Genomic DNA, 27,402 nt, shown 5'->3' on the forward strand with positions numbered 1-27,402 from the left:
ATACTCTGCAACGCCATACTCTGAGAAACCCAGGCATACCCAGCCATAGTCGGTGATACCCTGCAATAACCAGCCATAGACACCCCCCCCCCCTCCAGCCACCCTTCGGTGCTTCTACCGACTTGTCAATACAATCAAATCCAGAATCTTTTTTTTTTTTTTTTTTTCAGGCTTCCCAGCTTAGAGGTGAGATGCGGGGTCTTATTGACCCCATATCTCACTGTAAAGAGGACCTGTCATGCCATATTCCTATTACAAGGGATGTTTACATTCCTTGTAATAGGAATAAAAGTGATCAAAAAATTTATTTTTGGGGAAAAAAATGTCAAACTAAAATAAAGTAAAATGAACAATCATTTTTTTTTTTTTTTTAAAGCGCCCCTGTCCCCATGTGCTCGCAGAAGCGAATGCATACCTAAGTCCCGCCCACATATGAAAACGGTGTTCAAACCACACATGTGAGGCATCACTGCGAACGTTAGAGCGAGAGCAATAATTCTAGCCCTAGACCTCCTCTGTAACTCAAAACATATAACCAGTAAAAAAATAAAATAATCGTCACCTATGGGGATTTTTAAGTAGCGACGTTTGGCTCCATTCCACGAGCCTGTGCAATTTTGAAGAGTGACATGTTAGGTATTTACTCGGTGTAACTTCATCTTTCACATTATGCAAAAATTGGGCTAACTTTACTGTGTTTTTTTTTCTTTTAAGCACAAAACTGTTTTTTTTTTTCAAAAAAAAAGCATTCGAAAAATTGCTGCGCAAATACCGTGCGAGATAAAAAGTTGCAACGACCACCATTGTATTCTCCAGGGTCTTTGCTAAAAAAACATATATAATGTTTTGGGATTCTATGTAATTTTCTAGCAAATAAATTATGATTTTTACATGTAGGAGAGAAATGGCAGAATTGTCCTGGGTGCTCCAGAACGCCTGATGGCGCACCCTGCATGTTGGGCCTCTGTATGTGGCCACACTATGTAAAAGTCTCACACATGTGGTATTGTCGTACTCGAGAGTAATAGCAGAATGTGTTTTGGGGTGTAATTTGTGGTATGCATATGCTGTGTGAGAAATAAACTGATAATGACAATTTTGTGAAAAAAAAAAAAAAAACTAAAAAAAAATCTTGATTTTGCAAAGAATTGTGGGAAAAAATTACATTACATTAATTTAAAAAAACTCATCATGTATCTTACTAAATACCTTGGAATGTCTTCTTTCCAAAAAGGGGTAATTTGGGGGGGGTATTTGTACTTTTCTGGCATGTTAGGGTCTCAAGAATTGAAATAGGCCGTCAGTACTTCAGGTGTGATCAATTTTCAGATATTGGCACCATAGCTTGTGGACTCTAACTTTCACAAAGACCAAATAATATCCACCAATTTGTACTTATTTTTACCAAAGATATGTAGTAGTATAAATTTTGACCAAAATTTATGAAGAAAAAATTACTAATCTGCTAAATTTTATAACAGAAACAAAGAACAATTAAATTTTTTTTTACAGAATTTTCTTTATTTTTTATTTTATAGCACAAAAAATAAAAAACCGAGCGGTGATTAAATACCACCAAAAGAAAGCTCCATTTGTGTGAAAAAAAAAAAGGACAAAAATTTCATATAGGTCCAGTGTTGCATGACTGAGTAATTGTCATTCAAAATGTGAGAGCACCGAAAGCTGAAAATTGGTCTGGTTATTAAGGGTGTTTAAGTGCCCAGTGGTCAAGTGGTTAAAGGCTGGCTTTGCTGACATACCTTTCTGGCTCCAGACCCTGCTTGGGATAACTACTCCTCATTGATCCCTGAGTTCTGGCTTGGCTGACTATCTGTTCCGGTTACTGAACTTTGGCTATGTTTTGACTACATTCGTTTTAGTTCTTTTTGCTTTTATTATTAAACAAGCCGATTTAACTTTACTTCTGTCTCGGTCTGGTTTCATGGTTTTTGACAGGGGCAAATTCTGGAAATGTTGTGAAGGTTAAGGTGGCAAGATTTAACCAGTGATTGGATATGGGGGCTGAAGGAGAGGTCAGTGTCTAGGATTACACCTAGCACCCTGCCATGTGTGGAGGGACCAATGGTTGCGCCATTGATCTCAATGTTAAAGTCATAGGGAGGGGATCAGGAAATATTACAAGCTCAGTTTTTGAAAGTGCATATTTTAAGGATTTGTAATCAAAGACGACATGGAGCGCCTTCTCCTGCAGAAAGTTCAGGGAGTAAGAGTCTTCCTCACTACCAGAATTAACAGGATTCATATCCACATGTACTTGCAGCAGACTCGTTCTCTGCATCAGAAGGAGGAAGGGGCATTTTTTAACCGCCTTAGCAGCAAGCGCTTGCTCCTCACATAACACAAATCCTTCCAGTGAGGGTGTCCATTAGAGCTGCACCATTGATCGTTAAAGAATCAAAATTGTGATTCAACTCTCCTCATGATCTTAAAACAGCAATTCCCAATTCAATGTAACAAGTGAGTTCTCAAAAGAAAATCTGCCAGCCTCCCCATTTTATCACAGAGAGATAAAGAAAAACATTTTAACATGTAGTTCTTTAGCTCAAAGGGGTGACTTCTGTCTGTAAATGAGGTCAGTTTAACCACTTAAAGACTAAACCTTTTTCTGACACTTGTTGCTTACAAGTTAAAATCAGTATTTTTTTTCTAGAAAATTAGTTGGAACCCCCCAAACATTCTATTTTTTTTTTAGCAGAGATCCTAGAGAATAAAATGGCAGTTGTTACAATATTATATGTCACACTGTATTTGTGCAGCGGTCTTTCAAACGTGATTTTTTTTTGGAAAAAATACACTTGAATAAAAAAAAAAAAAAAATTAAAACATTAAAAAGTTAGCCCAATTCTTTTGCATAAATCTGAAAGATGTTACGCTGCAAGAAACGTGATCTTTATTCTAAGCAAAAAATAAATAAAATTGTGATTCTCATTTTAGCTAGAAGCTGCCATAGATTGAATGACTGACAACCACCAGGATGCACCAAACTACTATAAGATTGCTAGGAGCAATACCCCAAGCACTGTCTCAAACAGAAACAAACAATGCTGATCGAAAAAATGCACCACATGCAGGGATGGGACGTGGAAACCTGTATGCACCCAGACAAAACCAGTTAAAAAGTTACGATTATTTATTTAGAGTTATTTTTTTATTGTGGTTACTGGTAAAGGCGGCGAGCTGCAATTTTTAGCAGGGCTGTGACATTGTAACTGACAATTCTGACCCCAAGTGACACTTTTTTGGGGACCAGTGACATTATTACAGTGATCAGTGCTAAAAAAAAAAAAAAATGCACTAATCAATGTATAAATGATCCTGCCAGGGAAGGGGTTAACACTAGGGGGGGGGGATCAAGTGGTTAACTGTATTACCTGGGTATGTTCTGTTTGGGGGATGGGCTTACTGGTACAACACCGAGATAGCTGTTCCTCATCACTAGGAACAGCAAATCCCAGTATTGCCCTGTCAGAATTGGGATCCACCTTATTTACATAGGCAGATCCCCGTTCTGCCTCTCTCTACCTCGATTGCAGGTTGCTGGAAGACATAAGAGTCCACCAGACCCACGGGCGCGCACCCCCACTGAATCTCATGCACGGACCAACGTACGGGTAAGTCGGTCACCCAGTAGGGCCGCCCTGCCACAGTATATGGGCGGTGTGGAAATGGTTAATGCACGTTTTGCTTTTAGCAGCGTTTCTCTGCCTCTATTCAAAAACAATGGTTCCCTATGAGAGCCCATTGATTTGAATAGAAGTCACACCTCAAGTTGAAACATGATGAAGGCGAACCCTACACAAAACGAAAAAAATTAATAAAATTGGCGTGGGGTTGCCCTCACCCCCAAGAGCATACCAGACTGTAGGTTTTGGTATGGGTTTTAAAGGGGGAAGAAGAACCGGAGGACAAGAGACATCACCGGAGTCCGAAGAAATAGCAAGGAGAAGAGACGCCGTTGCTGCTTAAGCAAAAAGGGAACTCAACTGCCCAAACTTCTCATCCTGTGGATTCAAAGTGGGTACCGTCTCGCAACAGAGTCATAGGGGGAGAAGCCGTCGGCCTAGGGGGCTCAGGGAACAGAATAGTTATTCAGTCATATGCGTTTCCATGAAGTGACCTCAAACTCACCTGATTCCGCAGAGGGATGTCACAGTAAACATTTATGTACTTAAGAATCACCACGTACTCTATGGCTGAGCTGGAGGGACCTAAATTGCTCTATATTCTCCAGCCTGTCACTCAGCTCAGCTAGTAACTCAAGGCCTCAAACACTAAAATAATTAAAAAAAAAAAAAATTAAAAAAAAATTCCTGGGGCTAAGAAAAAAAAAAAAAAAAAAGGGAGCCAAGATCCCAAAAGGGGTTCGCCGTTAAGTGAAGCTTTTGTTTTGTGCTTCTCAATGAAAGTAGAATGCAAGCAGAGTAGCAAGCTAGACAGATGGGCTTTTCTGCTGGCGTTCTTTCCTACTTTCAGTCACTTTAAATGAATAGGTAATATAAAGTGGTTCTAAAAGCATGGGGTCTCAAACTAGCGGCCCTCCAGCTGTTGTGGAACTACAAGTCCCATCATGCCTCTGCCTGTGGGAATTATCAGCCTTATAAATGCCTCATAGGTTGTAGTTTTGCAATAGATGGGGGGCCGCCAGTTTGAGGCCCCTGTTCTAAAGTCAAAAATGTTTTTTAACTTAATGCATTACCTGCTTTAGTGCACATCTGCAACAGCACTGGTCTCCCTCCCTGCTCTCACAGGCACACAGACAGCAGCGGGGGTCATTAACTGATTCTGATGTCAAACAAATCTTGTGAGGAGGAAGAGTGGGGCTGGGTTGAGTCACACTGTGTGTATGCGTGTCTCTATGGGAGTGTGCCCCTATGACAATAGGCTTGCTATCGTGGCACATGCAAAAGAGGAAGGGTGGGGACACCACAAGAGGAGGTAAGATCGCTCTGTGCAATAACTTTGCACAGAGCAGGTTGAGTATAACATGGTTTCTATTTTGTTTTTGAAGGAGCAGAGAAAGAACTTGAGCAGTTTAAATCTCAACTCCAGGCAAACAGCTACATACAGGTAAAATGCATATATAAGATGTCCAAAAAGGATTTGTATTTTTGTCTAATCAGTTTGGAGATTTACACAGACCTAAAATACAGCAAAAAGTCAGTCTGCTGGCCTTCATTTTCTGTGCAACAATTAAAGCTAGGCTCCCTGCCTGCTCACATCTTGCAATGGGACAATAAGGCCTATTTGTACAGGAGTACAAGAGGCTAGTTGTGTCTAACAACGTTCTGCAAGTGGGAGCGCATCATTTAAAGGGATTGTTAAAGCGGGAGTCCGCCGGGAGTTCCGCCGTTTTTTTGTTTTTTTTAAAGCCAGCAGCTACAAATACTGCAGCTGCTGACTTTTAAAATAACGACACTTACCCGCCCAGCGCGCCCGCGATGTCGGCACCCGAAGCCGATCTCTCGATCGTCTCTCGGGTGCTGCCGCCGCCATCTTGGGTATGGGAATCAGGAAGTGGAGCCTTTTGGCTTCATTTCCCAGCTCCCTACTGCGCATGCGCGAGTCGCGCTGTGCCATAAGGATGGTCCCGCTGCCTCTGGGATCCGTGTGTTTCCCAGCAGGCAGCGGGGACTTTCGGAAAGGGGCGTAATCTACGCCCCTTTCCACAGATAGCTATGCCGGAAGTGGGTGCAGATACCTGTACTGTACAGGTACCTGCACCCCCCTCCCCCCTGAAAGGTGCCAATTGTGGCGCCAGAGGGGGGGGGGGGGAATTCCAATGAGCGGAAGGTCCACTTTAGGGTGGACCTCCGCTTTAAGCCAGAGCTTCCTGATCATATGCACACTGATTGGCTGTCACAGTGATCACGTGTTTAAAATCACATATAATAACATGCATTTGAGTGGTTTGCTTGGACCTTTTGTTGACCAAAGGCTTTATTTATTTAGGTAGCGACTAAAAAGGGATAAATATCTTTAAATGTTTAGTCTCGGTTCACACTGCTGAGTTGCAGGAACCAGCGTGATTCTTGTGCGGATTCCCACATCGCATCTGACGGACAGGCAGTTCACACTCAAATATGTAGTTAATGACACCCCCAAATCAGTTTGCAGAACGGAGTACGAACTGTGGGATCGGATCGCATAGGCCTGAACAGCCATGCAATCCGATTCCAGTGTGGACCAAAAAAACCTGCACCCTTTTGGTATGAATGTCATTTCAGCCATAAAAACTGTATGGCTGAATTTGCATTGCACAGACATGGCATAAGTGTGAACCCAGCCTTATACCCCTCTACTAATTATCTACATGGGACTTACACGTGGTATTAAAGTTTTATTTTTTCTGCATGTCCTCAATTTCGAACCTAATGTGGCAAGGTGGAACTGGTAATGGTTAGATATTTCCAATATTTTTATTTTTAATAAGTGAGGACGTTTTTAAGATTTTAGTGGCTTGATCTACGTGTCAAAATTCTTGTCTAAATAATACTCATCTATAAAGTATTATCAATGAGAAATGGATCAATATCTAGGGCTGCGTGGGAGGCAGGGCCAAGCCAAGTCAGGTCTCTACCACTCAGTCAAGATTTCGGGTGATCAGGCAGTCCAAGTCGTTATGAACACTTACTCCCAATCCACTGAAAGTGCTTTTTAGCGCAGCTCTAAGGGGAATTTGCCCTGAGGCTGGATGGATTGCATTATCCAAGTTGACCGATCTTGGAAGTTTTTGAATCAGCTGGGCATATCTAAGGGCTCCCCAAAGCCAGTCAAAAATTTCTGTACATAACCGACTTACCATTGAAAGCTTTGCATTACATCCTAAATACCAAAAAGGTAAGCAATCAAAAAGGAGGTTAAAGCACAAAAAACCATGACGCACCCTGAACTTTTACTCACTTCCATCAGCTCAGCCCCCCACAGTTAAAACCATTTGTACCACTTGCCCCACCCTATTTGATTCTAGGCTCTTATGAGCAGGGCCCTCTTAGCCCGCCTTTATTTTATTTTAAGGTTTACCCCTTAATGACGAGGCCATTTTTGAATGATACGGCACTGCGTCACTTTAACTGATAATTGCGCGGTTGTGCGACGTTGCGCCCAAAACAAAATTAAGCTACTTTTTTCCCCCACAAATAGAGCTTTCTTTTGGTGGCATTTGATTATTTTTTTTTATAACACAATAAAAAAAAAAAAAAAAAAATTATATATATATATATATATATATATATATTTTACATTTTACTGTAATAAACATAAAAAAAAAAAAATGTCAATTCATGAGTTTAGACCAATACATATTTTCGGTAAAAAAAAACACCTAAACTCTAATATATACATACATACACATATCTATATACAAACACACACACACTTTTTTGTTTTTTTGCTTTGCCTAAAAGTTATAGCGCCTACAAAATCAGGGAAAGATTTTTTCCTTTTTTATTTTTTTTTGTAATTGCGGTGTTCGGCGATTTTCAGCAGGACTGTGACATTGCGTCAGATCGGACACTTTTGACACTTGATTTGGAACCAGTGACATTTAAGCATCAATGCTATAAAAAATGCACAGATTACTGTATAAGTGACACCGGTAGGGAAGGGGTAAACCCAAGGGGGCAATCAAGTGTGTCCTTGGGAGAGGTTTCTAACTGTGGGGGGAATGGACTCACTGGGAGTACAGAGAGATCGCTGTTCCTGATTCACTGGGAACAGACGATCACACTGTACACCCCTGACAGAACGGGGATCCGCCTTGTTTACAGTGGCAGATCCCCGTTCTGTTTCCCTGTGGAGAAATCACTGGTGGCCGGCGACCATTGCAGCCACTGGCATCGGCTCCGGCTCCATGCACGTGCCCACTGTATCCATTACCTGAAGCGATGTACCAGTACGGCGATGCACCCAATAGAGCCGCCCGGCCGCAGTATAAGTGATTAATATTAATAATGTAGTTAGTCCTCTGTTTTTTTTTGTCAACAGCCACATAGGAGTTAAATTAAGTTTATCTATGTTCTCTAACTTTGCAAACTAAAATGCTATCTGCAAATTAATATCTACAAATTAAAGAAAAAAAAACATATTTTTGCGATACAACTTGTAAAGCAATGTCAGTGACATAAAGGATAGAGCTACTGGCTGCAGTAAGAGAACCTGACCAATAACAGAATTACCTGCTTTATTCATTTCCTTGCATGCTGAAGCTGGTGTGTTACGGCCCAGAAGCAACTTGAAGCTGTCGGATACAAACTTCTGTTTGCATGGAATTCCTGTCTGAAGGAAGGAGGAATGCAAGTGTCAGTAACATCCGTTCACAGTGTCTTACTCCAGGCTACACATACACAATACAAGGAACTGATGAAAGATGCCAGAGTGGAAAAAACAGACCATGCTTGATATTTTCAAACCTCGCTACTGTTTACTATACAATCCGTATTATAATAAAAGAAGTTATTTATCTCATTGGCATAATTGTCCACCTATTATAAAAAGTTAAAGGCCTAATCCCGAGATCAATTCACAGTTATTTCCCTCTTAAAATCTGAGGTAAAATAATCATAGCTTTTCTCAAAAATGTTTTTGCAATTCACAAAAAAAAGCTACTAAAATAAAGCGTTATTTCAACAAAACGTGAGGTATTTTATCTCATGTTTTATCTTTTTTTGTGCCAAATTCACAAAGGGTCCTGGTCGCGTAGACTGCGGGTGCAAACCAAATTCCTGTGGTGCAGTGCGAATTTTATCTTAATAGGCTTCAAATGAACTTGCAGTAAACTCATAGCACACAGTTGACATTGCGAATTGTTCACTGTTTGCCTCCTGAAATTCATGGTAAATATTGCCGTAAAGTCTACCTCAAAAACGCAAGGCAAATTCGCTCCTTGCACAGGACCAAAAAAAAAAAAAGGGATCAAATTCATTGAACACTGCACCGCAGTAGTATGAACCTAGGCTAAAGATTACATTTTCACTGCACCTGCAGTCAACACATGTAGGACCCTTTTTCCCTGATACCAAATTTGCAACGCATACAGTGCCTTGCGAAAGTATTCGGCCCCCTTGAACTTTTCAACCTTTTGCCACATTTCAGGCATCAAACATAAAAAGAAGATATAAAATTTAAATTTTTTTGTGAAGAATCACCAACAAGTGGGACACAATTGTGAAGTGGAACGAAATCTATTGGATATTTTAAACTTTTTTAACTAATAAAAAAAATGAAAAGTAGGGCGTGCAAAATTATTCGGCCCCCTTGCGTTAATACTTTGTAGAGCCACCTTTTGCTGCGATTACAGCTGCAAGTCGCTTGGGGTATGTCTCTATCAGTTTTGCACATGTAGAGACTGAAATTCTTGCCCATTCTTCCTTGCAAAACAGCTCGAGCTCAGTGAGCTTGGATGGAGAGCGTTTGTGAACAGCAGTTTTCAGCTCTTTCCACAGATTCTCGATTGGATTCAGGTCTGGACTTTGACTTGGCCATTCTAACACCTGGATACGTTTATTTGTGAACCATTCCTTTGTAGATTTTGCTGTATGTTTGGGATCATTGTCTTGCTGGAAGATAAATCTCCGTCCCAGTTTCAGGTCTTTTGCAGACTCCAACAGGTTTTCATCCAGAATGGTCCTGTATTTGGCTGCATCCATCTTCCCCTCAATTTTAACCATCTTCCCTGTCCCTGCTGAAGAAAATCAGGCCCAAACCATGATTCTGCCACCACCATGTTTGACAGTGGGAATGGTGTGTTGAGGGTGATGAGCTGTGTTGCTTTTACGTCAAACATATCGTTTTGCATTGTGGGTAAAAAGTTCGATTTTGGTTTCATCTGACCAGAGCACCTTCTTCCACATGTTTGGTGTGTCTCCCAGGTGGCTTGTGACAAACTTTAGACGAGACTTTTTATGGATATCTTTGAGAAATGGCTTTCTTCTTGCCACTCTACCATAAAGGCCAGATGTGTGCAGTGTACGACTGATTGTTGTCCTATGGACAGACTCTCCCACCTCAGCTGTAGTTCTCTGCAGTACATCCAGAGTGATCATGGGCCTCTTGGCTGCATCTCTGATCAGTCTTCTCCTTGTCTGAGCTGAAAGTTTAGAGGGACGGCCAGGTCTTGGTAGATTTGCAGTGGTCTGATACTACTTCCATTTCAAAATGATCGCTTGCACAGTGCTCCTTGGGATGTTTAAAGCTTGGGAAATCTTTTTGTATCCAAATCCGGCTTTAAACTTCTCCACAACAGTATTATGGACCTGCCTGGTGTGTTCCTTGGTCTTCATGATGCTCTCTGCACTTTCAACAGAACCCTGAGACTATCACAGAGCAGGTGCATTTATACAGAGACTTGATTACACACAGGTGGATTCTATTTATCACCATCAGTCATTTAGGACAACATTGGATCATTCAGAGATCCTCGCTGAACTTCTGGAGTGAGTTTGCTGCACTGAAAGTAAAGGGGCCGAATAATTTTGCACACACCACTTTTCAGTTTTTTATTTGCTAAAAAAGTTTAAAATATCCAAATAGATTTCGTTCCACTTCACAATTGTGTCCCACTTGTTGGTGATTCTTCACAAAAAATTAAAATTTTATATCTTTATGTTTGAAGTTCAAGGGGGCCGAATACTTTTGCAAGGCACTTTAGATGTGAACCAAAGCCATGGAATACTATGCTTTTTACATGACCTGCAAATCTGTGTGTTCCTTAAAGCATCAAACCAGCTGTAAATTCACATCAGTGTGAAGCCAGGCTCAAAGTTAAACTTTAACCATAACATGATAAAAATGATGTTCTTTAGTAAAGAACATACATTCCACATTGATAATTATGCTACCAAAATCAGAGTGTGCTGTAAATTGCCTCCAGCATTGCTGTTCTGTTTCTTCATGCTGGAGGCTGCCATTTTGCTGAAGAAGGGAGTCCTTGAACAACAGTAAATCATAAATTGGAACAAAATCCATGAATTCAATGGTTTCAAAAGACAGTTACATTCATGGAATGCAAGGATTGCTAACTGTCACATTTGTGTGCTCAACCAAACTGTCAAACCATTAATTGGCTGGTAACATAACTCATCACATGTGCAACACCATGGTAGTTGCAGATCAAACAGAAGTAGCTTCCTTGGCTGTAAGCATAAGAGGGTTTAAAGCGGACCTCCACCCTGAAGTGGAAGTTCCGCTCATCTGATCCCTCATTCACTGGATAATCTAGGTATCTGCACCCACTTCTGGGACAAGCTAGCCGCAGATGCTTCCCCCCCCCCCCCCCCAGGACACAGCGCAGCTTGCGCAGTAGGGAACCGGGCAGTGAAGCCGCAAAGCTTAACTTCCCGATTCCCTGACAGAGGATGGCAGCGGGAGCAGCGGAGAGACTATCGATTGCTCGTCATCTGCCGCCGACATCGCTGGACCCTGGGACGGGTAAGTGTCAATTTATTAAAAGACAGCAGCTGCAATATTTGTAGCTGCTGGCTTTTAATATTTTTTTTAAGGTGCAGCTCTTTAATTTTGCTTTAAGGCTGTTAGCAGATCGGCCTCTACAAATTCAGCGGTGCCTAAAAAGAGAGAGCAACTGAGCATGTGCAGAGCAGGGTGAGGCAGTTTATTACTGAATTTTAAACAGTATAGGCACTTATACATACAGTAGATGTACCTGCAAAAGGAGCCAGCCTGAAGTCATCTAGCAGGACTTAATTGTATGAATACTGACTAAAGTTCCACTTAAAGCAATTCAGCCTCAAAAGAAAGAGCTTATAGAACAAAAAAGGACCTTAAATGGAATGTCAAATGTAAAGATAACACAAGGACATAGCAATGCTTCCTTCTGATACACAACATAACTTCCTATCAGTGGGTGAAAAATGAACATGAACAAAATAGCGTTGATTAGAATCAATATTTTCCAAAATGATTCTTTCTATAAACAGTCAAACTGAAACTTGTACAACTTCCAGGGTGAATAAAAATGTATGATATAAAAACATAAAATAAAATTAAATAATAATAATAATAATATCTAAAAAATATTTTTTTCTTTAAATCACAGGCGGTTGTAAGGCCCCTTTCACACATGCGGACATTATATCCGTATTTCATCCATCCGTTTGCGGATGAAATACGGACATACATGCATACCTACGGGATAGTGGGTGTCTGCGGATGAAAATCCGCAGACACCCGATATCGTCCACCTCCGCAATTGTCCGATTCTACAGACGGAGGAAAATCCTATTTTTCTATACGCCTGCAGAGCGGATCGGATGAACACAGACAGATGATCCGTGCTCATCCGATCCCCATAGAGGAGAGCCGACAGGGCGGTCCCTGCACCCTGTCCGCCACCGGCTCAGCGGGGACAACGGAGCAATCCCCGTTGAGCAAGCGGATCATCACGGGGCGGATCATTACCGATCCGTCACCCCACTAGCGGACGAAAATCGCAGCAAAAATTACAGTAAAATCGGCAGTAAAACTAGCAGCACTTTACCGCCACACAGCCGCAGTGTGAAAGCAGCTTAAGGGATATAACAGTTTTTTAAACAAAAAAACACCACATCCATCCCCACTGACAGGACAGAGCTCTGCATGGTTTACATATGCAGAGCTCTGTCCTGTATTCCTCCTTGCAGAACAGAGGGTGCTGGCGGTGAACTATTGGCCGGCACTCACTAATCGGCTTGTGCTGTGTCTAAACAAACCACAGCTGGCACGCAGCCCATACTTGAAAGTGCCGAATCACATACAGACGTGGCACACTGCACAGAACATGCATGCTTTGCGTTGAAGCCCATTTGTTTGATCAGGCTGCCCTACACTCAACAATCACCCCAAAGAAGATCCAGTAGTAGGAGCGCACATTTTTCGGCTAGTTTTTCCTGCGACATTGATTTCAGTGGGCTGCCCTACACGTGACAAAGCAGCTCAAAGAACATTATGGCATGCTGCACTTTTTACTGTGCGTTTGCTGTGTTTTTCACATGGCAAAATGTATTTGCTTCAATGTTCGGTGTGCCAACAACAATTATTGGCCCCGACAGGGAAAACTAGGTAATTTTAGGTATGTAAAATCTCTACACAATCTACATAACATTTCCCAAAACTATATAATAAGTGCACACACCATCTGTCCAATCACTCTGTATCCAATCAGGCACGCCCTTGCATGGTGGTAGATCTAAACGAGATTGTATAGTGAGTTTACAGAACATACTCCTGTTTCCAATACTACAGCTATACGTATATGCCGTTATCTGATCGCTCAGCTCCTGCACACTCAAATGACCGATGACTGCTTGTGTATCTAGTAAAAACCATATTCACTGCATTGCATTCAGAAAACATGCAGCTGATGATGGGTTATAGTGATCTGCTGGAGTAGGAACGTAGATGATACAGGATGTGTGCTAATGAGGTCATCAAGGTCTAAACCAGTCCCAAGGTCTGTCCAGGAAGTAATAGAGACATTTTTTTCATACAGCCAGCTGGACAGCGAGGTAAGGGGGTGTGTAAAATAAATAAAGAGATGTTTTATTTCTCACTAATGGTATATTGGTACTAGAGCTGCATGATTCTGGTTAAAATTAGAATAACGATTTTTATGCTTAGAATAGAGATCACAATTCTCACCACATAACATTTTTCACATTATACAAAAAATGTGGTTAACTTTACTGTTTTTTTTATAATTCATTGAAGTGCATTTTTTCCCCAAAAAGGGCGTTTGAATGACAGCTGCGCAAATACAGTGTGACAAAAAATATTTGAACAACTGCAATTTTATTCTCTAGGGTCCCTGTTTGTTTGGGGGTTCTAAGTAATTTTAACTTGTAAGCAATAAATGTCAGAAAAAGGTTTGGTCTTTAAAGTGGACCTTTGTTTTGTTTTTTGCGCTGTAAACAAAAAAAAGCATTATTTTGACATTTTGCTGTTATAAATATCTCCCAAAAATATATTTTAAAAAAACATTTTTTTTCTCAGTTTAGGCCGATACTTATTCTACATATTTTTGGTAAAAAAAACAAAAAAATTCAATAAGCGTTTATTGATTTGCGCAAAAGTTATAGCGTTTACAATATAGGGGAGAGTTTTATGGCATTTTTATAAAAAATTTTTTTTACTAGTAATGGCGGCGATCAGTGATTTTTATCATGACTGCGACATTATGGCGGACACATCAGACATTTTTGACATATTTTTGGGATCAATGTCATTTATACAGCAATCAGTCCTGTACAAATGCACTGATTCCTGTGTAAATAACACTGGCAGTAAAGGGGTTAACCACTAGGGGGCAGGGTAAGGGTTAAGTGTGTCCTGGGTGGTGTTTCTAACGGGGGGGGGGGGGGCGTGGCTACATGTGACACGTCACTGATCTCTGCTCCCGATCACAGGGAGCAGAGATCAGCGACACAGTCACTAGGCAGAATGGAGAGATGCTTGGTTACATTAACATCTCCCTGGTCTTACTCCTCATGAGACGATTGTGGGTATCCCCACGGCGATCGAGTCCACGGGACACGCGACCCGACTCACGGAGGTCCCGGGCGGCCGCACGCGATAGCACGCCAGCAAATTTAAAGGGATGTACAGGTACGCCCATTTGCCCAGCCATGCCATTCTGCCGACATACATCGACGTGCGCTGGTCAGGAACCGGTTAAAGGAAAAACTACTAAAGGAGGGTGTTCCACATTATTAAGCAGAGCCCCATTTTCAAGCAATATGAGGAAATAAAAAAAAAAGGATCTCTCTGCTGCCGAAAAGAGTGAAATAGTTCAATGCCTTGGATGAGGTATGAAAATGTGATCATCGCACTATTAAGAGATGTGTGGCCGATTAAGAGCACAGACAGGTTTTGTGCAGATAAAAGGCACATCAAGGAAGATTTCTGTCAGATCCATGCATTGGATCAAGAGAGCAGCTGCTAAAACACCATTACATAGCAGCAAACAGATATTTGAAGCTGCTGGTGCCTCTGGAGTCCCATGGACATCAAGGTGTAAAGTCCTTCAGAGTACTGCAACTGTTCATAAACCTTCCATTAAGTCACCACTAACCAATGCTCACAAACAGAAATGGCTACATTGGGCAGAAAAATACATGAAGACTAATTTTAAAACAGTCCTGTTCACTGATGAGTGCTGTGCAACCCTGGATGGTCCAGATGGATGGATTAGTGGATGGTTAGTGGAAGGCCACCCTGCTCCAAGGCTTTGATATCAGCAAGGCGGTGGTGGAGTCATGTTTTGTGCCGGAATCATGTGAAGAGAGCTGGTCGGCCCCTTTAGGGTGCCAGAAGGTGTAAAGATGACCTTTGCAAAGTATGTGGAGTTCCTGACTGACCACTTCCTTTCCTGGTACAGAAGGAAGAACTATGCTTTCCGTAATCATCTTCATGCATGACAACGCACCATCTCATGCTGCAAAGAATACCTCTGCATCAATGGCTGCTATGGGGATAAAAAGGAGAGTAAGTCATGGTGTGGTCTCCATCATCCCCTGACCTCAATCCTATTGAGAACCTTTGGAGCATCCTCAAGCAAAAGATATATGAGGGTGGGAGGCAGTTTACATCCAAACAGCAGCACTGGGAGGCTATTCTGACATCTTGCAAACAAATTCATGAAGAAACGGTCCAAAAACTCACAAGTTCAATGGATGCCAGACTTGTTAACCACTTAAGGACCGCCGCATGGCAATGTACTTCGGCAGAATGGCACCGACAGGCACAAGCACGTACATGTACGTGCTTGCCTTCCAGCGGGTGGGGGGGTCGGATCGGACCCCCTCCAGCTGGCTGCGGCGGTCCGTTTCGCTTCAGGAGTGATCCGGGATGAGGGGATGGCCGTTGGTTTATGGACATCCCCACTCGATCGCTCCTGGCGAATGAGAAGCTTCCCCCGCCTGTGTAGTGCAAACATAGGCAGGGAGGAAGTGATGTCATTCTCCTCGGGGCGGTCTTTTTGACCGAACTGCGAGGAGAACACAATAGTAAGTGCACCAAACACTACACTGACATGTAGGTACACAAATCACTCCCCGATCACCCCCCTCCCAGTCACAGATTGCAGCGATCATTTATTTACTGATCACTGCATTTAGTGTCAGTTGTGACAGTAAAAACTGTCAGGGCAGTAAGTGCTAGGTCCAGGATAGCCCCCTACCCCCCTAATAAAGGTTTAACCCCCTGATAGCCCCTAGTTAACCCTTTCACCCCCTTTTGCCAATGTCACTAAGCAAACGTTTTTCTGATCGATGCATTAGTGTCACTGGTGCCGCTAGGTAGCTAGTTAATTATTTTTTATGTTCACCGCCAGGTTTTTATAGCGTTAGGTACCCCCATATACTACCTAATAAAGATTTTAACCCCTTGATTGCCCCTAGAGTTAACCCTTTCACCAGCGATCACCGTATAAGTGCCACTGGTGACGCTGGTTAGCCAGTTAGTTATTTAGGTTCCCCGTCAGGTTTTTATATAGTGTGATCACCGTATAAGTGTTACGGGTGACTCTGGTTAGTTAGTTTGCTTTTTATAGCATTAGGGCACCCACCATTTATTACCCAATAAAGGTTTAACCCCCTGATCACCCGGCGGGTGATATCAATTAGGTTTTAGGGTCAGGGTCTGCGTCGCCCCAGGCAGCGCTAGGTTAGTGCCAGTACCGCTAACACCCATGCGCAAAGCATACACCTCCCATAGTGGTATAGTATCTGAACAGATCAATATCTGATCAGATCTATACTAGCGTCCCCAGCAGTTTAGGGTTCCAAAAAACGCATTGTTAGCGGCATCAGCCCAGATACCTGCTAGCACCTGCGTTTTGCCCCTCTGCCCAGCCCACCCAAATTGCATTATCGATCGATCACTGTCACTTACAAAACACTAAACACATAACTTCAGCGTTCGCAGAATCAGGCCTGATCCCTGCGATCGCTAACAGTTTTTTTTGGTAGCGTTTTATATTTAAATCCTGAAAGCGATGCTTGGTTTTTGGGGTCCCATACGTGGCTAGGCTCCAAAAAAAGTCCCCCACATGTGGTATCCCTGTACTCGGGAGAAGCAGCAGAATTTATTTTGGGGTGTAATTTCACTTATGCCCATAGCATGTGTGAGCAATATATCATTAAGTGACAACTTTGTGCAAAAAAAAAAAAAAAAATTTTTAATATTCCTGCAACTTGTGGCGAAATATAAAATATTTCATGGACTCAACAAGCCTCTCAGTAAATAGCTTGGGGTGTCTACTTTCCAAAATGGGATCATTTGGGGGGATTTCGTACTATTTTGGCATTTTATGGCCTTCGAAATGTGATAGGTAGTGAGGAGTGAAATCAAAAATTTGCACCCTTAGAAATCCTGAAGGCAGTGATTGGTTTTCGGGGTCCCGTACGCGGCTAGACTCCTAAAAAGTCCCACATACGTGGTACCCCTGTACTCAGGAGAAGCAGCAGAATATATTTTGGGGTGCAATTCCACATATAACTATGGCATGTGTGAGCAATATATCATTTAGTGACAACCTTTTGTAAACTTTTTTTTTTTGTGTCATTATTCAATCACTTGAGACAAAAAAATATTCAATGGGCTCAACATGCCTCTCAGCAATTTCTTTGGGGTGTCTACTTTACAAAATGGGGTCATTTGCACTGCCCTGCCATTTTAGCACCTCAAGAAATGAGATAGGCAGTCAAATTAAAAGCTGTGTAAATTCCAGAAAATGTACTCCACTTTGTAGACGCTATAACTTTTGCGCAAACCAATAAACATACACTTATTGACATTTTTTTTTACTAAAGACATGTGGCTGAATACATTTTTGCCTAAATGTATGACTAAAATTTAGTTCATTCGATTTTTCTTATAACAAAAAGTAGAAAAAAACTTTTTTTTTTTTTTTTTAATTTTCAGTCTTTTTCCTTTTATATCGTAAAAAATTAATATTGCAGAGGCAATCAAATACCATCAAAAGAAAGCTCTATTTGTGGGAAGAAAAGGACGCAAATTTCGTTTGGGTACAACATTGCATGACCGCGCAATTACCAGTTAAAGCAGTGCAGTGCGAAATTGTAAAAAGACCTCTGGTCCTTAGGCTGACAATTGGTCCGGGGCTTAAGTGGTTAAGCTGTTATCAAATAAGGGGTCCGATGTTGAAATGTAACGTGACCTGTTAAAATGTTGTTCAAAGTTTGATTGAAATAGCTTTTGATTTCAGTTAATATGCTGCAAGCACAACAAGTGACAATTTTCAGTTCTTTACAACCTATAAAGTGTTTTGAAACTTACTGTGCGTAATAATTTGGAACAGTGCATTGTAAGTTTGTTTTTTTTCTTTTGTTTTTTTATAAAAATTATCATTAGGAGGTTTGTTCAATAAAATTTGAATTGTACTCTTAATAATGGATAACATAAGAATTATGCTGACTGTTGTTTACATCAATTATTTAGGTAAATGAGAAAAATATCAGTGGCATCATAATTTGGAACAGGGTGTACAGCCCACTTCTTGTTTCTTGTCTGGTAACAGCCTAGGCTTATGACATCATGCACAGCTCTCCCTCACTCTTGTGAGAGTTTGCCAAGAAGAGGGGGATAAGTCATTGGAGGGCCAATGAGAGCTACAGAGCTGGAGGTTTGTGTCTGTGTAAATCCAGGAAGTGAACAGGCAGCAGATTCAGCTGCCCACAGTTAAAATGCATGCAGCCAGACTTAGTGGAGGAAGATTTCTGTAGCATATATGGCAAGTACAGATCACAGTATAAGTAAAATACCCGTATTTATCGGTGTATAACACGCACCCTCATTTTAAGAGGGAAGCTTCAGGGGAAAAAAAAAAAAAACGCATTTTTTAAATAAAACAACTTTGAATAAAATAAGGGTCAGTGCCCATCAATGCAGCCTCCTCATCTCCCATAAATGCAGCCTGATCAATGCCCATCTGCAGCACATCTCATCAATGTAGCCTGATCAGTATCCCTTTTTAGCCTCAATGATCATCTGCAGTCTCACCACAGGTGCAGCCAGGACAGTGCATCACAAAGCCGTCATCTCCTGTTTACTCGGCTCGGAATTGGCTCACACACACACACTCCTGCCTCCGCCATCCGCATTGGACCAGCTCCTGTGATAGACAGAACACTGGTCCAATACCAGTGGCGGACTGTGTGTGTGTGTGTGTGTGTGTGTGTGTGTGTGTGTGTGTGTGTGTGTGTGTGTCGTGGGAGCTTAATATAGAGCCGAGTAAAGAGGAGATGCAGTCTCGTGAATTCCGGCGGCGTTTGTCTCCCTCCTTCCCCTCCGAGGTACGCTGTAGGCGTAAAAACACGCATCCGTTATTTTCGCAATCTTTTAACGATTAATCGTGTAGCTCTAATTGGTACATAGGGGAAATGGAATTTAGAAAATTCAGAGTGGTCACATTTTGAATAACAATTGCATGGTGATGCAACACTGTACTCATTCAATTTTGGTGGTATTTAATCCCCGCTGGGTTTTTTTATTTGTTTTTTTAGCAAAAAAGAAGAGCATTTTTTTAAGTTTCTGTCAGTGAATTTTGTAAATAAGTAATTATTCTCAAATTTTTCTCATCAGTGCTGCTGATGAGGAAGCACAAATGGGCGCTAAAGGTCACTGAAAGGTGGCACTCATGGTCACTGATCAGTGTGCCGAATACCTGTACAGGTCTCCCCTGCGAGGAGATGTTGCTGATCGGCTCTCCTCTCTCCCACTGTCTGTGGACACAGCCGATCACATGGCTCTTTACTGAGATTGGGGTCATGCAGTGACCGCCTGCCAAAGCAGTGATACTGGGGTGACATCATATGACATCGTCCCAGAACGAGGAGGGAACACGTCCACTGTCATTTTACTATACGTGGGCAGGAGGTTGTTAAATTGGTAGTAAATCTCAGACGTGAAATATGAAAAATATGAAAAAGCATTCCTCATTTAACAACACTGAAGAGATGTTACTTTGCTACAATGTAAAGTAGTGAATGTAGAGCTTGTATAACAGTGTAAATTTGCTGTCCCCTCAAAATAACTCAAAACATAGCCATTAAATGTCTAAGCTTGCAACAAAAGTGAGTACACCCCTAAGTGGAAATGTCCAAATTGAGGCCAATTAGCAATTTTCCCACCCCAGTGGTATGGGACTCGTCTCAGGTGTGAATGGGGAGCAGGTGTGTTAAATTTGGTGTTATCGCTCTCACTCTCTCATACTGGTCACTGGAAGTTCACAATGGCACCTCATGGCAAAGAGCTCTGAGGATTTGAAAAAAAAGAATTGTTGTTCTACATAGAGATGGCCTAGGCTATAAGAAGATTGCCAATACCCTGAAACGGAGCTGCAGCACGGTGGCCAAGACCATACAGCAGTTTAACAGGACAGGTTCCACTCAGAACAGGCCTCGCCATGGTCAACCAAAGAAGCATCATATTCACAGGTTGTCTTTGGAAATAGACATACAAGTGCTGCCAGCATTGATGCCAAGGTTGAAGAGGTGGGGGGGGGCGGGGTCAGCCTGTCAGTGCTCAGACCATAGGCCGCACACAGCATCAAATTGGTCTGCATGGCTGCTGTCCCAGAAGAAAGCCTCTTCTAACAATGATGCACAAGACAAGCAGACTAAGGACATGGATTACTGGAACCTCTGATGAGACCAAGATAAATGTATTTGGTTCAGATTGTGTCAAGTGTGTGTGGCTGCAACCAGGTAAGGAGTACAAAGACAAGTTTGTCTTGCCTACAGTCAAGCATGGTGGTGGGAGTGTCATGGTCTGGGGCTGCATGAGTGCTGCCGGCACTGGGGAGTTACAGTTCATTGAGGGAACCATGAATGCCAACATGTACTGTGACATACTGAAGCAGAGCATTAACCCCTCCCTTCGGGGACTGGGCCACAGGGCAGTATTCCAACATGGTAACAACCTCCAAGACGACCACTGCCTTGATAAAGAAGCTGAGGGTAAAGGTGATGGACTGGCCAAGCATGTCTGCAGACCTAAACCCTATTGAGCATCTATCGGGCATCCACAATCGGAAGGTTGAGGAGTGCAAGGTCTCTAACATCCACCAGCTCGGGGATGTCTTTATGGAGGAGTGGCAGAGGACTCCAATGGCAACCTGTGAAGCTCTGATTAACTCCATGCCCAAGAGGGTTAAGTCAGTGCTGGGAAATAATGGTGGCAACACAAAATATTAACACAAGGGGCCCAATTTGGACATTTTCACTTAGTGGTATTTAGACATTAATGGCTGTGTGTTGAGTTATTTTGAGGGGACAGCAAATTTACACTGTTATACAAGCTGTACACTCACTACTTTACATTGTAGCAAAGTGTTATTTTTTCAGTGTTGTCACATGAAAAGAGAATAAAATATTTACAAAAATGTGAGGGGTGTACTCACTTTTGTGAGATACTGTATGTTTATAATCTGAGGTCAGTCACTTTCCTTCAAGCCCTACTGTAAATTAACAACCTACCAGACAGGATATTGTGTCAGGGGATGTTAAAGAGATGCCAATATTTTACCCATACAGGGAAAAATCACCTGCTCAGAGGGTTGTTGAAAAATCTAACTATGAATGGTCAGCTTTTGAATAATCATGCAAAATGCATTATTGTCTCAACAGCTGTATTTACACACAATAAAACTGTGTTTTTCACATACAAATCTGGAAAACTCTAGCAAAATCTTCCAACGCCGGTTTAGCTACTTTAGCTCCCTGGAATTACGTCCAGCAGTGCCTGTTCGCTGCATTGATGGGAGTTTTTCCGCACTTCTGTCTGGAGCATCAGAGGAGTAATCTGCAAAAAATGCTGACTGTATTTTATCACACAGGAAGGGACCGCACATCACTGTACATAGCACAAAGCACCACGCCGATGTACAGTACAATGAAGTGTCGATTTGTGCACTTTACATAAAGTTCACAGGAAAAAAAAAATACATGACACCACTCCCTACCGCCGGCTCACTGCAGTTGGAACAGACACCTGCCCATATGCTAAACTTTAGTGGCAGTGGAAGTGCCAGCAGCCCTAAAACAAGCTAATGGCTGCAGGAGGAACTTTGTTTTTTTCAGTCGGCTCCTGGATTTAATTTAAAGTGATCAAAACAGTTGTATATTGGTCTGATCACATTTCCAGTACTGGTGGTGTGCCTCATTGCCACTTCCTGGGAGCATTGGACCACAATAAAAGCCTTGAGGATGGCGAGCTGGCAGAGATTGAGAAACATCTGTTCTCTGATCTTCTGTGCTATGTATATTAGTCTTTAGATCTGTCATTTTTCCAACTGCTGTAACTGGGGAAGCACTTTCCGTGCTTGATTAGCTGTAGGAGAGAGTAGAAGAGACACAAAGGATTTATTTTACCCCTGTCGTCTTCATGCCACCTGCCGTCTTGTTATATCAATAATATAATTGTAATAATAATAATAATAATAATAATAATAATAAATAGTTATATCAAGTGTCAAATGTTGAAAAAAAAATAAAAAGATTAAAAGGTATTATATCCAGTTGCCTTGCGTGCACACACAGATGCAAACACATGTATAGGGCTCACACACGTATGTAAACAGCAATTACATATCACTAAAAACGCTGCAGTTAGAGCTCCCAGCAAGATACTACATAAAACCTTATGCCCGTGTGCATGAGCCCAAAGAGAAGACTTACCTACGGGACCCAAAGTGAAGGGAAATGTCCCAAATGGGCTTTAAAACGGATGATAAAATGAAAACCTAACAGAGGTTAATTAACCACTTCAATACCAGAAACTCTCACTCCCTTCCTGCCTAGGCCAATTTGCAGCTTTCAACGCTATCACACTTTGACCGAGTTATTGCAACACTCCGCTCATATGAAATTTGTAGAATTTTCACACAAATAGAGCTTTCTTTTGGTGGTATTTAATCGTCATTGGGATTTTTATTTTTTGCTGTTTATTTAGCAAAACGTTTGTGTTATAACATTTTGCAAATAAATAATCTTTCTTTGTAAATTTAGGCCAAAATGTATTCTGCTACATTTCTTTGGTGAAAATAACCCAAATTAGTGTTTAGTATTTACTCTGAAAAAAACTATGGTATGTGTGTGTGTGTATATATATATATATATATATATATATATATATATATATATATATATATATATATATATATATATATATATATATATACACACATACATATACACACATCTGGAAAAATCGATCACTCCTAATGTACTGACAGCTTCAATTTTGAAAAAGCCAGGACAATATCCCCCAAATTACCCCTTTTTGGAAAGCTGACAGTCCAAGACATTTTGTAAGAGGAATGGCGGGTTTTCTGAAGTTGTCATTTTTTGACACAATTATTTGGAAATCAAAGACATTTTTATTTTTTTAACATACTATTACCAGACCAGTACAGGGTCATCCTGTAACTGGTGTGGCTGTGATCGAGACACAGTATGTAAAAAAATAATAATATTTGTTTCAGTTTTTTTTTTTATTTTTAGGGATGTTTTTAACACACTGACTACAGCAACACAGTGTCAACATAGTAACACTGGGGAAGCAATATGGATTTTTACACTTTATGGATTGCTCATACCAGTGAATTTCGATGGTATAAGCAACCGTTTTTACTGAATGAAACTGATTAATTTAGTGTGTAGTGTTATGATTAGCCACAGCTCATCACATGGTAGAGCTAGACTGTGACTGGACCTGTGTATACCGTGTGATACACACAGTCCCGCTGGGACTTAGTTTGACAGCGTGGCTATTCATATACAACAGGGGTGCCCAACCAGTGGCCCGCAACCTCCTGCTCTGGGATGGCGTGTTGGCAAGCCCAGATTGCAGGTTGCCTACCCGCCGTGCCAGAGCATCAATGTTGTGAATGAAGCCAGCAGCTGTGGAACATAGCTGCATAAGCCAATGCTTCCTGTACAGCACCGGCTCCTGTCATAGGCGAAGTGATATCAGATGCACGTTGTCTGGGACAGCAAATTTATTACTAAAATCACAGTGAATAGATGGACATAGCTGTTCTGCAGTGGTTACTGGGCTGCTTTTAAACTGATCCACAGATGTAGCGCAATGTACCTGCGGCTTACCTGCACTGAGCCGTAGACTTCTGGTTTTACCTGTGGGTTTGGTGCACTTTCAGAAAGTGCATCACACCTGCATGATATAATAGAGTTCTATGGCAAAGTACAGCTAACCTGCAGGAAAGTCACAGGTGCACTGCACCCACAGGGTGGGTGAACCACAAACAATCAGTGTCTGACCCAATAAGATCCTCCATTCACCTCTCTCAAGCGACAGGTGTAAACAGACTTGTGTCCGTTTATACCGGCCTACCTCCAATCGGATCCGCAAAAAAAAAAAAAAAACTTAAACACAGAAGTGTATCCGTCCCTTTCCATTTGATCAGATCAGAGGGCCCATAGAGAAGAGTGGGCTGTGTCTGTGTCCGTGTCAGCTTTGCATAGGCAGAGTGGACGCAGAGCTGTCGTCTGCCCACTCTGCTCATTGTGACCCGCAACTGGTTCAAAGTCGCTTCAGTGGCCCTCGCTCTTCAAAAGGTTGGGCACCCCTGATATACGAGATGCATCTCAGTGGGAGATTCCTGCTCTGCGTGATCCGATCGCCGGATCCTGCCAACTCCCCCCTGCTGCACTGATGGCTAATGATGAGGCGGCGCTGGTGGCCACTCATGAGGCGGCACTCTTAAACTGTGCTGATAAAGCAGAAATGATGAGGCCACACTGATGAGCAACAATGAAGCTGCACTGATAAGGCAGCATTGATATACTGCATTGGTGGGCACTAATGAGACTGTACTGATGGGCACTGATATGCTGTACATTTTGGAACTAAATTCTGTATAAAAGGGGCGTGGCCTGGCAAGCTGTTAGAAAAGTTTTAAATGTTTATTGTGTGACTATTAGAAAAACAATAGTCCTGAGACTGATTTGTTAAAAAGCTTACTTCTGAGCACATTATTGTATTAACTCATTGTATTGTTTTGTCCTAATTAACTCCATAGTAAGTAGGATGATTAGATTTAACTAAATATGATAGCCTAAGAATGTACGGGAATATAGATAGCTAATAAAGGTACTAGTTTGTACCATGACAACGTTATTTATGTTCCCTCAGCCAATAGAAGCATAGAGATGTTATTCTTGTGGGATATGTGAGGGCGGAACACTTTCTTTTGTTGGGACTTTTTTCCTGCAGCTTGTCCTGTAAGCATGTCTCCCTGTTGTGGGCCACATCAGAAATAAATTGTTTGCTTCTCAAGAACACCCGGAGTTTTTACTGATCACAAGGGAAATTCCTAACATTTTTGGTCTTTCGAGCCGGGAGCAACACGCTGGTTTTCAGATCAGACGGCCCGACAAAACTTCGGTGAGTATTGGACTTTGAAGCTCACCGAACGCTTACAAGCCCCCCCAATCAATGTTATTGGTGAAAAAGGGGCGGGGCCACAGATCTGAATTCCACTGTCTGTTTCCGAACCTTGTGTGATCCAGTCCAGGTGTTTGAGAGGTAAGATAATTTAAATTATTCTTAATTCTTTCCAAGAGTCTTTTCTTCTTTCTCTTTGCTTCTGGTTTAATGTGTTGTAATTGCCGACATTGGTATTGATCGTATAATATCTAGATGATCCAGTGCTCGTAGACAGAGACACTTGGAGACGTTGTCTAAGGTAAAAAATTACGTCGCTCGCTGTCCGGACAGATAACAAAAAGATTTGAGGTATACCGAATGTCAGAGGTTGAATGCCTGACTATTTCAGCGCTGTTTAGTTAAGTGATCTACAAAGATCGCAAGGCTATCTTTTTTCTGTGTGTGTTTACTTATCTTTGTTCATGTTTAACCCTTTTTGATTCTCTCGATAGTGTGGGGAGTGCTGATGTTTTTTCTCTTGTATTGACATGTTTTTTGTGCTGGTATTTCTCAGAAGATAAGAAGCCAAGCACTGCTCCCTCTCCCCCTCCCCCTCCCCTCATGGAAGGATTGCTTCTGCAAGAAGTTGTAAAAGTTAACCCTTGATTAGCTATGCCAATACAGAAGGGTTATATTGTAAATATTGAAACTTAGCATAAAAGAAAAAGAAGGTAGATTGCATTTTGGAGTAAATAGAATGTGTAGAATTATCAGGTGACTTGATGAATGTGAAAAGAAGAAGAAAAAAAAAAAAAAAAAGGCTGAGGATGTTTTCATTGCTATTCTCAAGAACACCCGGAGTTTTTACTGATCACAAGGAAAATTCCTAACACAAGCAATGGAGTAAGACGTGCTGTGGGTGAGCTCCCATCCGCCATTAATCCTACTCCCATCCTGAGCACAGAAATCTAACCGAAAGTTGCAGTCTGACTGCTCGCACCCTGGCAGGTTACCGAGTTCAGATGTCGCCCACCAAACGAAACCCGGGGGCCGCAGACAAGCTGGCGCAATTCCGCCGATCGGGAGTGGACCGGCAGGCCGAAGATGGCGCGAGCACATGCGCGGATACAGAGCGCCAGGCCTCGGACACTGCCAAGGTGCTGGACGCCATAGCGGGACTCCAGGGGACACTGACGGCCAAAATAGACGACGTCAAAACAGACCTCCCTACTAAGGCAGGATATGTCCAAGCTCCGGGACAGAGTCACCGAGGCAGAAACGAGGATAGGGGCGGCCGAGGATGTCCTACACCCGCTGAGACACGCCGCGGAGGATATGCAAAGACAGATACACATGCTGCATTCCCACCAGGACGACATGGAGAACCGTTTGAGGAGGTGCAATCTCCGGTTTATTGTCTCCCTGAAAAGATAGAGGGAACAAACCCTGCCAAGTACCTGGAATCCCTCCTTATTAATATGTACGGAAGAGCAGAGTTTTCAGTGATGTTTGCGGTGGAACGCGCGCATCGTATTCCTATGTATTCCTATGAAGCCAGCGCCTCCTGGAGCACCACCCCGCACGTTTATAGCGAAGTTTCTGAACTTTCGCGACCGAGATAAGATCCTGAGACTCACCAGGGAAAAAGGCAACATACAAGTGGAAAACTCCAGAGTGGCAGTGTTCCCAGATTTCTCCGGTGAAGTACAAAGGAAAAGATCCCTCTTTCAGGAAGTCAAGCGGCGTCTTCGTACACAGCATCTCAAATATGCCATGTTGTTTCCGGCAAGGTTGCGGGTCGAGGAGGATGGCCGTGCCCAATTTTTTGACGACCCAGCGGCTGTGACAGCCTGGTTGGACCAGCGAGGCAGGCCGGCCTAGCGTCCGAGCCACCGGAGGTTCCCGTGAGTATCCTTGCCCCTGGCTTGACTATGCCCTACACAGTACCATTCCTCTTCCACTGCAGTCCGCAGGAACCTCCCCTAC

At 42.3% G+C, this 27,402-nt stretch overlaps 1 protein-coding gene across 4 annotated transcripts in view; it reads right to left on the bottom strand.

The window, feature by feature from the left end:
* The window catches only part of FER (FER tyrosine kinase), a 491,045-nt gene that overhangs the window by 446,396 nt on the left and 17,247 nt on the right, over positions 1–27,402 (bottom strand). For all 4 annotated transcript variants that reach the window (XM_077462310.1, XM_077462308.1, XM_077462309.1 and 1 more), the window contains exon 2: positions 8,196–8,295. The gene's annotated coding sequence lies outside the window, so the exon portion shown is untranslated. The remainder of the gene's footprint in view (positions 1–8,195; positions 8,296–27,402) is intronic.

The sequence above is a fragment of the Lithobates pipiens genome, unplaced genomic scaffold, assembly GCF_037356315.1.
Source record: "Lithobates pipiens isolate NorthernLeopardFrog02 unplaced genomic scaffold, aLitPip1_a1.2 Scaffold_3, whole genome shotgun sequence".
NCBI lineage: Eukaryota > Metazoa > Chordata > Amphibia > Anura > Ranidae > Lithobates > Lithobates pipiens.